Source organism: Panthera tigris, chromosome D4 (assembly GCF_018350195.1).
Source record: "Panthera tigris isolate Pti1 chromosome D4, P.tigris_Pti1_mat1.1, whole genome shotgun sequence".
NCBI classification, from domain to species: domain Eukaryota; kingdom Metazoa; phylum Chordata; class Mammalia; order Carnivora; family Felidae; genus Panthera; species Panthera tigris.
The window spans coordinates 47,516,243-47,530,926 of record NC_056672.1 but is presented as its reverse complement, the minus strand read 5'-3'; the positions used below and the strand labels follow the sequence as shown (position 1 = coordinate 47,530,926).

General features: G+C 37.0%; 1 long non-coding RNA gene across 4 annotated transcripts in view; it reads left to right on the top strand.

Annotated features, from left to right (window-relative positions):
* Nucleotides 1-866: 866 nt before the first annotated feature.
* The window catches only part of LOC122233047, a 54,333-nt gene continuing 40,515 nt past the window's right edge, over nt 867-14,684 (top strand). For 3 of the 4 annotated variants that reach the window (XR_006210497.1, XR_006210495.1, XR_006210496.1), the window contains exons 1-3: nt 867-1,003; nt 10,207-10,425; nt 12,454-12,599. This is a non-coding gene — a long non-coding RNA (uncharacterized LOC122233047). Of the gene's footprint in view, nt 1,004-10,206; nt 10,426-11,165; nt 11,258-12,453; nt 12,600-14,684 lie in introns of all 4 variants that reach the window. The other variant, XR_006210498.1, reaches the window with a different exon arrangement.

Genomic DNA, 14,684 nt, shown 5'->3' with positions numbered 1-14,684 from the left:
CGAGGTTCAATATCTAGTTGTTATAAAAACTGTGAACAAATTAAGAATATAAATATATGTCCCCAGTCTGATAAAGGGTAGCTAAATGGTGATTATCAAAAGATGTATCCCTGTGATTGGAAATAGGACAAAGATGCCCACTGTCATCATTTCTATCCAAAGTTGGTATAAATGGAAACTCAAAAGACTCCACAAGCAAATTATTAAAATTACTAAGTGAATTTAACCTGGGTTTGGAGTACTTGATCAATATAGAACACTGAATTTATTTATATATCCTAGCAACACTCAATTAAATTACAGCTTTCAAAATGTACTACTTACAGTAGCATAAAAATTCAAATAGCAAGAAATAAATTTGATAAAAATTGGACAAGTCTTCTGCACTGTAACAGTTACAAGGTGGAGGAATGGGGACGCCCATGCACTGTTGATAAGAATATAAATTGGCACAGCCAATTATTAATATTAAAAGACTGACAATGCCAAGTGTTTGCAAGGAGGCTGTCAGGCCATAGAGGCTGCTACAACTGCCTGGGTAGCTTATAAAGTAAAAACATTTATTTCTCACAGCTCTGCAGGCTGGGAATTCCAAGATCAAGGAGCTAGCGCGGCTGTGTTTTGGTGAGGGCTCTCTGTTCCTGGTTCAGAGCCAGCACCTTCTTACCGGGTCTTCAAATGGTAGAAAGGTGGGGCAGGGGGAACTGTGTGGAGTCTTATAAGAGACACATGAATCAATCCCATTCATGAAAGCTCCACCCTCATGACCTCATCACCTCCCAAAGGCCCCACCTCCCAATACCATCACAATGGGCCCTAGGATTTCAATCCAGGAACTGGGGGTGGGAGGCGGGGTAGTACAGAAACATTCAGAGCACAGCAGATGTAATGTATCTAAAATTCTCAGTCACTGCTGGAGGACATGTAAACTGGTTAACCACTTTGGAAAACTCATTATCTACTCAAGTTGAAAGAATGTAACCCACATACATACTAACAAAAGGTATGTACACAGATATATGCACCAACAGATGTATATAAGAACATTCATGTCAGCATTATTTATAATAACCCCAAGCTAGAAGAAACCCCACATTTATCGATAGATAAATGGTAACAGATTTGTACAATGGAATAATATGTACAGCAATGAAGGCCACCCTAAAGGCCTCATTTTAACTTAATTACCTCCTTAAGAGCCCTATCTTCAAATACAGTCACACTCTAAGGTACTGGAGGGTAGGGGCTAGATTTATGAATCTGGGAGATGAGAGGCAGGGACACAATTCACCTCTAACACAAGGCATTGTGTATAATAAAGCAAATATACTTAGTGGATGAAGAGACTTCTTATATTCCTGATTAGGAAGTTGAATTCCAGGTTAGCTCAATGAGGTGTCCAGGAACAACCAGTGAGTGGTAGAACCAGGACTAGCATCAGGGAGGAAACATGTTCTAGTAGAAGGTAGAGAAGTGTTGAAGACAAACCTCAATTCTTAAAATGGTCTTCACATTTTCTGGCTGCATTTCATAGGGAAGTCTTTTCCCCTCTCTTAGCCTCAGTTTTCTCATTTATAAAATGGAGACAGCCAGTTGGATTGTGATTTCCATGTGCTTTATACACGATCGCACGTGTTAAGTGTCTGGCCCAGATATTGCCACGTAATGGGTAATCAGCAAATATTATCTCCCTTCCTCTCCCGTTGTTCTGAATTCTGGTGCAGAGCCTTACCAGTGTACCAGCCAGCAGCTTCTCTTGACTTACTATATTTGGGATAATTATTACAAATTTAGGTGGGAGTGGAAAAAAGATTATTTCCCAAGGAATATCTTCCCATCAGGCTGTATTTGCTCGGGAAGACAACAGAACCATATTGTCAAATACACAGAAGTTTGAAATGTATCATCCTAGTGCCCTTATGGAAATACTTACATAGGACATACTCTGTCTGACCAAGAACCAAAAGGAAGTATCCAATCATGAAGAATCTGAGAGTGAAAGAGGTTACAGTGAGCAGAGCTACTATATAAAGCAATGACGTTTTCAAAACAGTTACTGAAATTGGAGTAAATTCAAGCGAAGATTTCAGAAATGATTCTTAAAAGAAAAGATAAATAATATACACATAATTCAAGCAAAACAAAACTTTTAAAAGTTTAGTAGCAGCAGTTTTGGGTCATGTACCGAATTTTATGTGTCATGAATAAGAACATGAGCTTGGAGCCAAACAAATCTGGATTCTACATCCTCACTATATTAACTGAGGCAAATTATTGATCTTTTTGAGCCTCTGCCTTCTCGTCTATTAAATACCCACCTTATGTATATTGCTCTGAGGATTAAATGGAAGCACAGACTAAAGCCCTTAAACATAGTAGAGACTGTAAATAAGAACCCGACTCCTTTCTCCCCAACTACATTTACTTTCCCAAGAAAGTAATTTTTCTTAGTCAACCGACTAGAAATCATTTTCATGTTCTTTTTTTTTTTTTTTTTTTATCTCCATCGCTGCTTAATCACCACTTAGCCATGGCACTATTCTTCCAAGTTCATTCTCAGTTATTTGTTCTGCCTTCCATCACATCCTTCAAAAATATGAGCTACCTCAGAGGGCATCCTGTGCAGATACATTGCTGTATTAAATTGCCTCATTCTTTTCTTCCCTTAGTGGTAGCAGCTAGAATCTTCAACACTGATACAGTGACATCAAGACTCCAACAAAGCAGTTGCCATGGAATGTGTATAATCAGTGAAAGTAATAGCTATTTTCCATGGCATAGATTTTTATTCTGAAAAGTCCACTTTTTGTCTACCAAGTGAAGCTAAAGTTATTCTAACTTAAATTTATACTGTTGGAAAATCCTCAGAGTACATATACTTTAAGTTTATTTTAAATTAACAAGAACTCATATTATCTACATATTTAATTCAAAATTTAAAAACCCGGATTATTCCTATACTTGCAGTAAAAGTGTTTCTTCAACTGTAAGAATCCAGCATTATATCAGATTTTCACCTATTGTTATAGAGATCAGAAGAATCTGACCCTCATAGCCGTTCAAGCTACACAGGAAACTTACAAAACTATATATTCAAATCATGCTTAGGGACTATTTTAACATCCAATATCTGTCAACAAAATAAGTATTTCCATATACCTGAGATTGTATTAATTTGGTGTATCTATTTGATCAAATTAGTTATAGAAATTGCATCAGTATCATAATCTGGTAATTCACTTCTAACAACAATTAGAGAGTACCCTTCTTATAATTAATAAGCCAAAAAATAAAAAAAAATAAAAGAAACATGCATTTGATAACATGTGGAGTTTATCCATGAATTCAAATTATATTGCTATTTTTATAATGAAAATTGAAAGTTGAAATTGTAACTTGGCAATTTTTATAACTACATAAAAATGATTTTTCATTTATGGAATCTATCCCAACCTTTACTATCATGAACTTTTAAAGAAGATTAGTCTTACATTAATCTTTCAAAGTACTGCTCATACTAGAATAAAGAATCACCCAGCGTTCACACTTCCCCAAAACTCACATAATGACTCACACCTCTCCTCTCTGAATCCTTTCTTTTTTGTCCCCCTGATACGTAATAAAGGATAATTCCACAGGACTTAAATATCTGCTGGAAGTAGCTTATTCAGTCAATTTGAACAGAAAAGCGAGCCTTCCCACTTGTTATAGAAAATACACTCCATGGTTTCACACTGGCACTAAATGACCTAGTGTATTCTATTGAAAAGCAACACAACTGAATAAATGGTACTCGATATAATACAGATGCGCAAATATTTACTGATCCTATATCTTCATTATTAGCGTCTGTTCTTTTTAGTAGTGAAATTTCAGAAGTATCCTCCTCAGACATTGCTAAGATCATTACTTCTTCCATATGAGCTACCTGGATTCCAAGATGACAGCCATAGTGAACTGTCATGCATTTTTTTTTTCCTGCTGAGGTAATTTATGGAAAAAGACAACCCATTCTTTATGGGACCACTTTCCCGGCAAATGACTGGCCAGTGTTCACTGTAATCAGAACCATTCCATCCATATTAAACAAAAGAAGAAGCAAAACCCTATTAGCTCATCTTAGCATCTTATTAGCCATAAGAGCTGATCGTAACTACGAATCTTGAATTCAGTAATAAAACCATCACAGAGAAATTCCCAGGTGCCAAAAATTTGAGAATGTAATACTGAAAAAAGAGAACACATGAAATAAGTTCAGTAGTTGGGAGTAACTGGTAAAGTGACCTCAGCAAGATAGAAATGAGCTGAGTCAATTTTAGATGTGTGTTTATACCCAAGAGGCAGAATTTTAAGTAAGCCAAAGTCAATATAGGATATTGTCAGCTGAGGTTAATATAATACAATCATAACTCAGGGCAAATGCATCGGTTCGCATAATTTTTCTCATCACTTGTTGGATAAAAAAATGAAATAGTGATCTGGATAGAAACTCATATTTCTCCTTTTTATTATTTTTAATCACAGTCTCCTCTGAGACCTTATATATGGTCACAGAATTTTCTAAAGCTTTTTCACACATTTCCATGGGAAAAGGTAAACATTGTTTTCTTCTAAATGGAATCTAATTTTCATCTCTGCTTTGGTAGTTTATTAACTAGCCACAAGCAATTGATTGGACCATCTCTATGAGAATAAAGGGTCGTTAACACATATTACAGAGAGAAAAAATGTGAGAGTAAGCAGTCCTACTTCTGACACCTTGGTGGCTCAGGGGAGCAGGAACATTAATGAAGCATCTCGCCCCAGGTCACTAATTTGCATCACAAGCAAGTTAGTTCATAACTTCAGAAGTTCTTTGCCATCTGGAGATGGTCTGATGTTCTGGGTAAGGTGAGCTGCTCTGTCCTGTTCCCCAGGCACCTGTGTCCACTGAGCCCTGATTGACACTTGGTAGGCTCTCGGAGCAGTCAAAGGTTAAGTGGACACAGAGAGCAAAGTAGCCTTCTGCACTCCAGACGGTGACTTCTTCCAGAATAGGCTGGAATTCTCTAATCTCTGAAGAGATGAATGAAAGGAGAAGAATGACTGTGAATTCAACAGAGTAGAGTTCATGTTAAATGGGCCTTCAGGCCTCATTACTTTCAAAACTTTTAAAGTAATTTCTTTCAATTAGTCAATAGGATATTCTTGTGAAATTATATAATGCTTATCTGCTATAATTGTGAGCTTAAAGGAATTCCTCGAACAGTGCAATTTGCCCTAGAGAAAGTAGAGTGGAAGCCTATCGTCATATACCTCGACTTCTCTATTCCTTGTATTAAGACAAAAGTTTTTATAAACTCATCATTCCTGTTTCCAAACAATGCTTAATACATAGTATTTTTTTTTATTTTGTAACTAAAACCATAAAGGAAACATAAACATATTAGACTTGAGGGAAAAATAGTCCAGGCTAAATATACATATATAGTATATTTCCCATAAAGTTCCAATGTTACTTTATAAACAAATAATGAAAAGTTAGTAGAGTACATGACTCTAGTATAAATTGAAAGAAAAATAAACTGCATAGCTTTAAAAATATATTTATTCTTTAAATTTTGTTCAAAAATAACTAGAATAATTTTTTAACAACTTTCACCAAGTAAACAGAAAAATCCAAATCAATACAATTAACCTAACGTTTTTCACTGTCTGAAAAGAATGTCTACTATTTTTTCCTAATCTTTTAATATTAAATAGTTGTGGGCTATAGTACAGATTTCTCCTGAATTTCAGAAAGGCAGCAAGAATCCAGTGTCTTACTTAACACATACAAACTAGGTCCTTTTTTCCAATACTGATGTTATGAGATGGGATAACAACTCTACTGTAAAGTTTTTCGATTGGGAAGATATATCAGAAATCACACTGTGTAAGGTGAATATAATTGGATCTAGAAAACAGCCAGTTCTCTCATACATTACGGTACATGGTAGGAAGATTTTATTTTATATATAAATACCACATTTATCATATATAGGTGATGCATATATCTAATAAGAATCTGTAATCACTGTTTTTTTAATGTTTTACAAAATCTCCACTGTCTAATCAAAAGCTGATTTTATAAAATGCTCCTCACACTACCCTTGTCCAATGTGGATTCATATGGATTGAATCCCCTCTTCAGTTTTACGTTTTTCTTCCTAAAATTTATGAACCCGATTACACATCACTGCTGAGTAACATTCAGAAGATATTGCAAGGGCGTCTACTCTACCTCTCTTGTCAAGTGTGTTTGAGCAGAGGGATTATTGATGGAAGCCTGAGACACAGATGAAGAGGAATTCGAGCTGTGAGGTATAGAATTGCAGAAATTGCATCTATACAAACAGCTGAAAGCAAGATGATATTCTGTTCAAATGTTTCCTATTTCAAAGAACTCTCTAGAGTCCCATTTACTCCTGACAAGTACTAACAGTGCTTACAAGTTTTCTTCAACCCGGCGAATTGCTCAAATTAAGAAAATAGTTTTAGTTAAAAAGAAAGCTACATCAGGACTTGAAAGCTATAGAACAAAACCTCGAAAGGATTTCATCAGACAATGAGACCTAGCTCTGGTGCCTTAATCTGCAAAATAAAACTATGAAATAACTGATTCTTGCTCCATGCTGTCGTACAAGAAACTTATTTCAGCTAGTCATAAGCCAGCACCAAAAGATTCCACTACATTCTTCACAAATGACTAAAATACCAGCACTGAGAAAGCATGAAGAGTACATTTCCGGAGATGTAAAATTGTAAATGTCTGTCTCCCTGAAAGAACTTACTCCTTCCTATTACCATATATGCAATTCTATTTTTTTTTCCTAAGTGCCAATTACAGGATTTCCCCAAGTATGTTTTCCAGATCACTAGCACAACAGGATGTTTATTTAAAAATTCCTTGATAAACAATGCCAGTGTTAAAATTAGGGAAGCGCTGAACTATTCCGTAATTAATCAGCTGTTTTTAACTGCAGGACTTCTCAGAGCTTTTCATACGCCAATCTATATGGTGATGATCCTTGGTGGGGACATGACATTTAGCATTTCCAAACTTATTTGACAATGAAAAAGCCGCCCCTCCTTTTTTTTCATCGAATGCCTTTGACTGCTCTTCTAAGGAGCGTATATAACAATTTTGGAGGCTTAAGGTTGGGGTTATTAGCATAGCATGTCACTGGCTGCTTTTTCAAAGACCAGTCTCACCAGTTATTTGGCTTTGTGGGAAATGTACAGCAGGATAAAAACACACTGTCACAGTGACTGCAGTTTTATACCCACCTTTCCACACTGGTACTCTCCACCACAGCCAGCCACATTAGCAAGCTCACTATCAGTCAGGTAATCACGGCACATTCATATAATCACAGATATTCATGTTGGCCACTCATACCAACATGGTCTCTTGAAAACGTACCCCAGACCTGCACAGTAACATCCTTTTCAATGTTTTACAATGGCTTTTCTTATTTTTGCTTGCAACATACTATTACTGGGCTGGAAGATTGTTACTTATGTCCCATAAATCTTCCTGCCTTCTCTCAGTAGTTACCTTTATGACCAGAAAACTTTTGCCAAATTCCGTTTCACTGGGGAAAAAAAAGTTATCTTACAGATTCTCTAGCTCAGCTTTATTTATTTATTTATTTATTTATTTATTTATTGGTTTATTCAACAAACAAGATTGAAAATTGAAATTCCAGCCAATTTCTTCCTACAGGACGTTTGTGACCTTCATTTGTTGGGAAATAAAAAACCACAACTGAAATTACTGACACTTTGTCTTTGTTATTTTGTGCTCATTTTTTGTTCTTAATGGCTTCCATTTATTTTGTTTTTGTTTTTGTTTTGTTTTGTTTTTAATGGCTTCCATTTAAATAAAATTTAATTTTAAATAAAATAAAATTCCATTAAATTTAATAAGCACCTACTGCTTATTATACCTTATGCAAGAGATATCGCTTAGCAGTTTACACATGTCATCTCAATGTATCTCTCAACAGCTCATACAGAAGTTATTATTAGCCTTATCTTATAGGTGGGGAAACCAAATCTCAGAGGAATTAAACTTATAATGGAAAGTCCCAGTTACTAAGTGATGAGCGAAGCTTTGAACTTATATCTGTCTGATTTTTCAGTCCCTGATCTTCCCAGGATACCAGGCAGACATCTATGCCATCATTTCTAACAACCCCTTAGTAAAGTAAGGATCACATGTTATCATACCATTTGATAAGAAATGGAAGAATCTTTCCCATTCCATGAGGAGGTGCCCTTAGTCACATCTTCTCAAAAAGCACACGCATCACAAAAAGCAAAGGATTCCAGCTTCTGTGAAACTGGGCCTGAAGTGCTTGATAAAAAAGAATGAAACAAGAATAGAAAGTCCCTAGGAGGAACTGAGGTGTGGGGGCATCCACATTAGCTCTTACAAACTCTACACTCAGCTTATTTTAGCACCAACTGAGCTACCTTGCCTCTTGTAGTATTATTTATGGTACTATCTTTTCTCAAATGAAGTACAGTATGTCCTTATCAAAGCACAGAAGTCTTCATATGAGGGCCCCCCCCCTTACAAATCTTGGTTAGTAAATCGTGGCTATGAAGTAAAATGCAAGAGAATTATTGTGTAAGAAATGCCCCTTTATCAGCAAATGTGCTGACTAGTCGAGTTGCATGGTATCAGTGTTAATAATTAGGCAGAAATGAAAGATCATGAGAGACAGAAAAGCAGCTGAGGCCACTAAGGCACAAGTTTGTGAAATGACTTTCCCTTTGGAGGAAAAAACAACAACAACACAGTCATCAAATATCCCATAGCTCTATGACTCCTTATTCCACTTCTCTACTCTGCTCAATCTAGCATATCTTGGCCACAGTACGGACAGGGCAATCTCTAAGTCGGAGAATAATTAAACTATAACAACAATCTTCACTCATGCCTTCAACTATCACCTCTATGCAGTTATCTCCCCAGATCGATATTTCAAATATTGGAGGGTCCCTTTAAAAAAGACTGACTAGTTTCTGCTACTCAGAATAAAAGAAGATGGAAATAGAAATTGACATTTAATGAGTACCTACTATGTGCAAGGAACTCTGTAGGTATTTTGATCATGTTGTTGCAGTAATTCACACAATGCTGTAAAACAGGTGTTCTGCACATAAGAATAACTAAGGAAATGATGCCCTTGCCCCATGGATCTCTCAACTTATACAAAATCCAGACAGGGTTCAATGTGAAGTTTGCTGACTCCAAAGACTACACTCATTCTACTATTTACTCTGCCTGCCTTGGGTTATTTTCACTGTCCTGGCCATTCTATAGAAGTAGAGAATGCTTTAAAAGGTAGGGAAGACCATAGAGTTTCCTAGTTATCCCCTCAGTTGACTCATGAGAAAATCTACAGCCTGCGAGAATTTACAACTTAACCCAAATCAAAAGCTTCTTGGTGTCAGAATGAGGAATTAAACTCAAGTCTCTTGATTCATACTTACTTTGCATTTTTACTATTTTCCCACTGGTTTCATTGCTCTTTTTTTGAATGATGGTTAAAACTAAGTTTACCACTTTTCACAAATCCAGAAGATGCTGTTCGTGTTGTAGCATAGCATCCCAGGTCACAGCCATTTATCTCTTGGTTTATGCATTTGTTTTTAATACAACTGCAGAAAAATATTCATCTTTTAAAAAATAGCTAAAGTGAAAAAAACGTGAACACAGCCAAGGTCAGTATTGTATGCATAAGAGCCTATCCAAGGCCATAGTGGTTAGAGTAGGGTATCGAATGGTCTTCCCTCTGCCTAACCTTGACCCCACCCTGACACTTAACATACTCTTGGTCAGTTTTCAAAATCCTGCTTACGTATCACTCCTTCCAGGAAGCATTGTTGAGAAGTCCTTCACTATAGCTCCCTTCTCAAAATTAAGTACTTCAGCATTGTGTATATGATTCCATTATTCTACTTATTGAATGATATTACAATTTATTTTGTTTATATGCTTGCTCTCATTGTTAGATTGTACATAGTGAATGTATTTTATGCATCTCTATGCACTCGTAACCTAATGCTGTATGTGACTATATAGGCACTCAGTAGATGCGTGTGAAATGAGTTTAATGGAATTGAATCAGCCTGACTTGAATTGAACTAAATTTATTTAAATTTAATTGGCAGCTGTTACCATCTGATCAATCTGGTTACATCACCAACTTCCCAGCTACTCCGAGTCTTGCAGAATTAATGAAACACTTTGAGTTAACTTTTTAGAACTCCTTTATTGAGAAAAGGCTGTATTGACTTCCGTTTACAATGTCAGGAGTGCTTCGGTGAAAAGCAGGATGAGAGGGGTCCAATACAGAGGGTCCTCAGACTGCTACACGCTGGCTCACTCAGGTAGGAACTTCAAGATTTCTTCAGACTCTGGCCTGACACTTTAGCTGGATTACAATAAGCACTAGAAGCACAGTGAGGCACAGAAGCAGAAAATTAGACATGCCACACATCTAAATATAGCACAAGAGAGAAAAATCTTAAGTTTCCAAAGAAAGCGACGTGGAGGAATTCTTTGCTTTGGTCTCTCACTGGATATGCTGCCAAACATTCTCGTCAAACACCTTCATGAAATTATTCAAAAATCAGTTTAATACATTTTCATGACTTTTTTCCAAAATATAACGCTTTAAAAAGATACGCTTTATGGTTAAAACCTGTTCGTTGTACAACTAAACCAGAGGCAAGTTTTCTACACTTCTGGTGGCAAATCGGGTCAAACTAGGTGGCAAGAGGGACCCATTCTACTTAGAAGCAATGCAAATTCTTCATGGAGAGGCTCCAGAGTGGCATACTATATAAAGAAATAGAAACCATAATGAAGTAGGGAGGTATCATACAATTAGACAAAGATAAACCCAGAGTCCTGAATGCTTCCGGTACATAGTCAGTGATGGGAGATGATGTTGTTTGCATGGCTAGATGAAAGGAAATGCATTTCTAGAAAATTTAAGGCCAGGAGAGCAAACTCATTGGCCTCCCTTTGCCAGGGTTACTATGAGGTTCATGGAGGATTGATAGCTGGGGTAGAGAGAAGTACCCTGTAAGTGAGAAAGACCTCAGAAGGACATTATTCCCTGCAGAAGTAAAGTGCCAGCACCACGGATCATGTATCATTCAGACTTTATGGATCACAGACGGATAGTTGAAATTTTCTTTCAAATCTGAGATTTGGGTAAGTCAGGGACATATTTCATAATGACTAAGTTGTAGTTTACAATATTTAAGAATTTCTGAGACCTATATAAATATTTAAGATTTTCTGAGATATATAAATAGTGCCTAGATATATTGGATCAAAAACATGCTTTTGAATATAAACTAAATGTATGACTGAACAGTCTTTAAAAGAGCTCCTCTTTTGCATTCTTTAAATATTGTTTTTCAATCGCAACCACTTCTATGTCTTAAATTTGCAGAAACCATGTGATTCCAAGGTTGAGGATACAATGTTTCTAATATTGGTACAAGTTATTTTCAGAGTCAAATTCGAGGAGAGAATAAATCTCTTAAATTTTACTCTGCATTCTAGGGGCACGTGGGTGGCTCAGTCGGTTGAGTGTCTGACTTCGGCTCAGGTCACGAACTCCTAGTTCATGGGCTCAGGCCTCACATGCTGACAACTCAGGACTGGAGCCTGCTTCAGATTCTGTCTCCCTTTCTTTCTACCCCTCCCCCACTCAGGCTCTGTCTCTCTCTGTGTCTCAAAAATAAATAAATGTTGAAAAAATAAAAATAAGAAATTTTACTCTGCATTCTCAACATTAAAGTGATGTATATGTCATGCTTACTCAGTGCTTTTATTCAGGAAACAAAAACGAAGCTGGCAAATGTCTCTGATACTCCCTACTTCCCCAAAAAAGTACCTCAGTCCCCTGCAACATATTCATTAAGAAGAAAAATGTAAAAGTCCAATTTGTGGGTTTTAATGATTTGATTTTTGAGGGAAAAAAACCCAGAATGAGATAGTGTATGTGATTTTTGACTCTGAAAGTATGCAACTATAAAGTCAAAATGGACAAAATTTTAAAAATGAAAATGGTTCTGTTAGGGTGCAGGATTGCAGCAAGGGTTGAGGGAGATGTGAATTGAAATATCGATCTGGGGAGATATCTGCATAGAGGTGATAGTTGAAGGCATGAGTGAAGATGAGAACTCAGAGGGTCAGACCTGTCAGAAATGGCCTTTGATTCTCAGGCCAAGGAAGGGTGAGAAGAGAAACATACAGATTCATAATGGAATACACTAGCCTCTATTTTTCACAATGGCAGGGGGCATAGAAAGAGCTTCATTAGGCAGCTGATTTCCTCTTTATCCTTATTGAGTCAGAATGCTGGGCTGGTTCTTATTCTGATGATTGTTCTTATATAGCTTTTCAGCTACATCAGGGCTCCGAAGTCACAGAAAGTGTGCACCAAACTCAGACACACAGAGAAATGTGATAATGACCTGGGAGAGAAGAGCAATGCTAAGCTACCTGCCAGAAGAGTTGTGTCTGAGGCACGCCATACTTCAAGGTAATTTCGTTGTCTCTAATTAGTTCTTGCCATATGGCTAATATTTCGAAAATTCCCTTTTTAAATCAACCAGGCTTTTTAAAAGAATGGCTAGAAATCTAATTGTTTTTAATTTTGCCTTTTTTCAATCATAAGCAGTTTCCTTCAAACTTAACCAAGAAAAATCATCAGAGATTTTATTTTTTATTATAACAACAATATCCGTATATTTCTCTAAATGTGTTATAAATATAACTACATACATACATCCCTTCTTTCCAAGCTATCTTTCCCCAGTACTGAGGAAAAGTGAGCCAAATATCATTTGTCTTTCTATGGTTATACATTTCAGTATTCATTTATTCATTTAATAAATAGCTCTCTTTGGGGCACCTGTGTGGCTCAGTCCATTAAGCACCCGACTCATTATTTTGGCTCAGGTCATGATCTCGCAGTTTGTGAGATCAAGCCCCACATCGGCCTCTGCTATGATAGCGCGAAGCCTGCTTGGGATTCTCACTCTCCTTCTCTCTCTGCCTTTGCCCTGCTCTCTTTCAAAATAAATAAATGAGTTTAATTTTTTTTTAAATAGCTCTACTTGTCATGATTGCTAGGTGCGTGAAAAAGATAGGGGCACCTGCGTGGCTCAGTCGGTTAAGCATTCAACTTCGGCTCAGGTCATGACCTCATGATTCATGGGTTTGAGCCCACGTCAGGCTCTGTGCAGATAGCTCTGAGCCTGCAGCCTGCTCCAGATCCTGTGTCTCCCTCTCTCTCTGCCCCTCCCCTGCTTGCACTCTCTCTCTCTCTCTCTCTCTCTCTCTCTCTCTCACACAAATAAATAAACATTAAAAATTTTTTTTAAAAAGACATACAATACCCCTTCCCTCATGACGTATACAATACCCCTTCCCTCATGACGTTTACACTCAGAAAATACATCTTTTCCCTAATGACTATAGATTGTGATAAAAACCAAACAAAACAAGGGGTGCCCAGGTGGCTCAGTCGGTTAAGTCACTGACTTCGGCTCAGATCATGATCTCATGGTTCACGAGTTCTAGTCCTGCATGGGGCTCTGTGCTGACAGCTCAGAGCTTGGAGCCTGCTTCAGATTCTGTGTCTCCCTCTCTCTTTGCCCCTTCCCTGCCCACACTCGGTCTCTTTCTATCAAAAATAAATAAACATTTAAAAATTTAATAAATAATAACAAAACAAAACAAAAGGAAGGGTTGGAAAAGAAGGATAAAACAAAGTTTATTGTTTTTCTATATAGGAAAAAAACAATGAAATGTTCTTTAAAGTGTTTCTGCTATTTTAGATCCTTGTCAGTTTAGCAGCAACATGTGATTATATTTCTATAATTCTCTAATCCTCTAATAATGTGTAATAATTGAGTAGACATGTCAACATGACCCTGAAAAATATGACCACGTGACATCATAATAAATCATATAGGTCCAAAACAGCACTGGAAACATTAATCCGTCCTCATGATCTCGAGATCCAACAACATTTGTTGTTCATCCAACAAATATTTTGACTGCCTTCCACAGTCATTTCTCTGGTTCTGAGACTGAGCACTAAACAGCTCTCCAGTCATTTTGAAGCTTAAGATTTGGTGTTAGGTCTCTCCACCCTCTGCAGAGATTATCTTTAGGAGACTAGCAGACCCAGTATGACCAGTAGCTTCCCTAAGTGACATCACTTTCAGCCCCTCATTTTTTGGTCACATCTCCAGATGCAATAGAATCATAGAACGTTAGAATTAGAAGGTATGCTAAAGTATATCTAGATTATCTACTCTAACGGTTTTTATTTAGAAATGTGAATGAGGGCCAGAGGTGTTAATTAACACCCAAAGATTATTCAGCAAGTTATAGTAATGGCAAGACATTAGAAAAATGTGCCTCGTATGCATGTATGCGTACGTGGATGTGCAAGAGGGGACATGCAAAGACCATGTTGGCTCAAAAAGAAGTAGCCCCCTACTCCCTTCAACACTATTTTCTGCATTTTTTCCAGTAATAAATTTGCTATCTTACTGTCCAGAGTTTTTTCCATTTATCACTAAATTCTCCTTTGAGCTCTTAGACTTGGCAAACA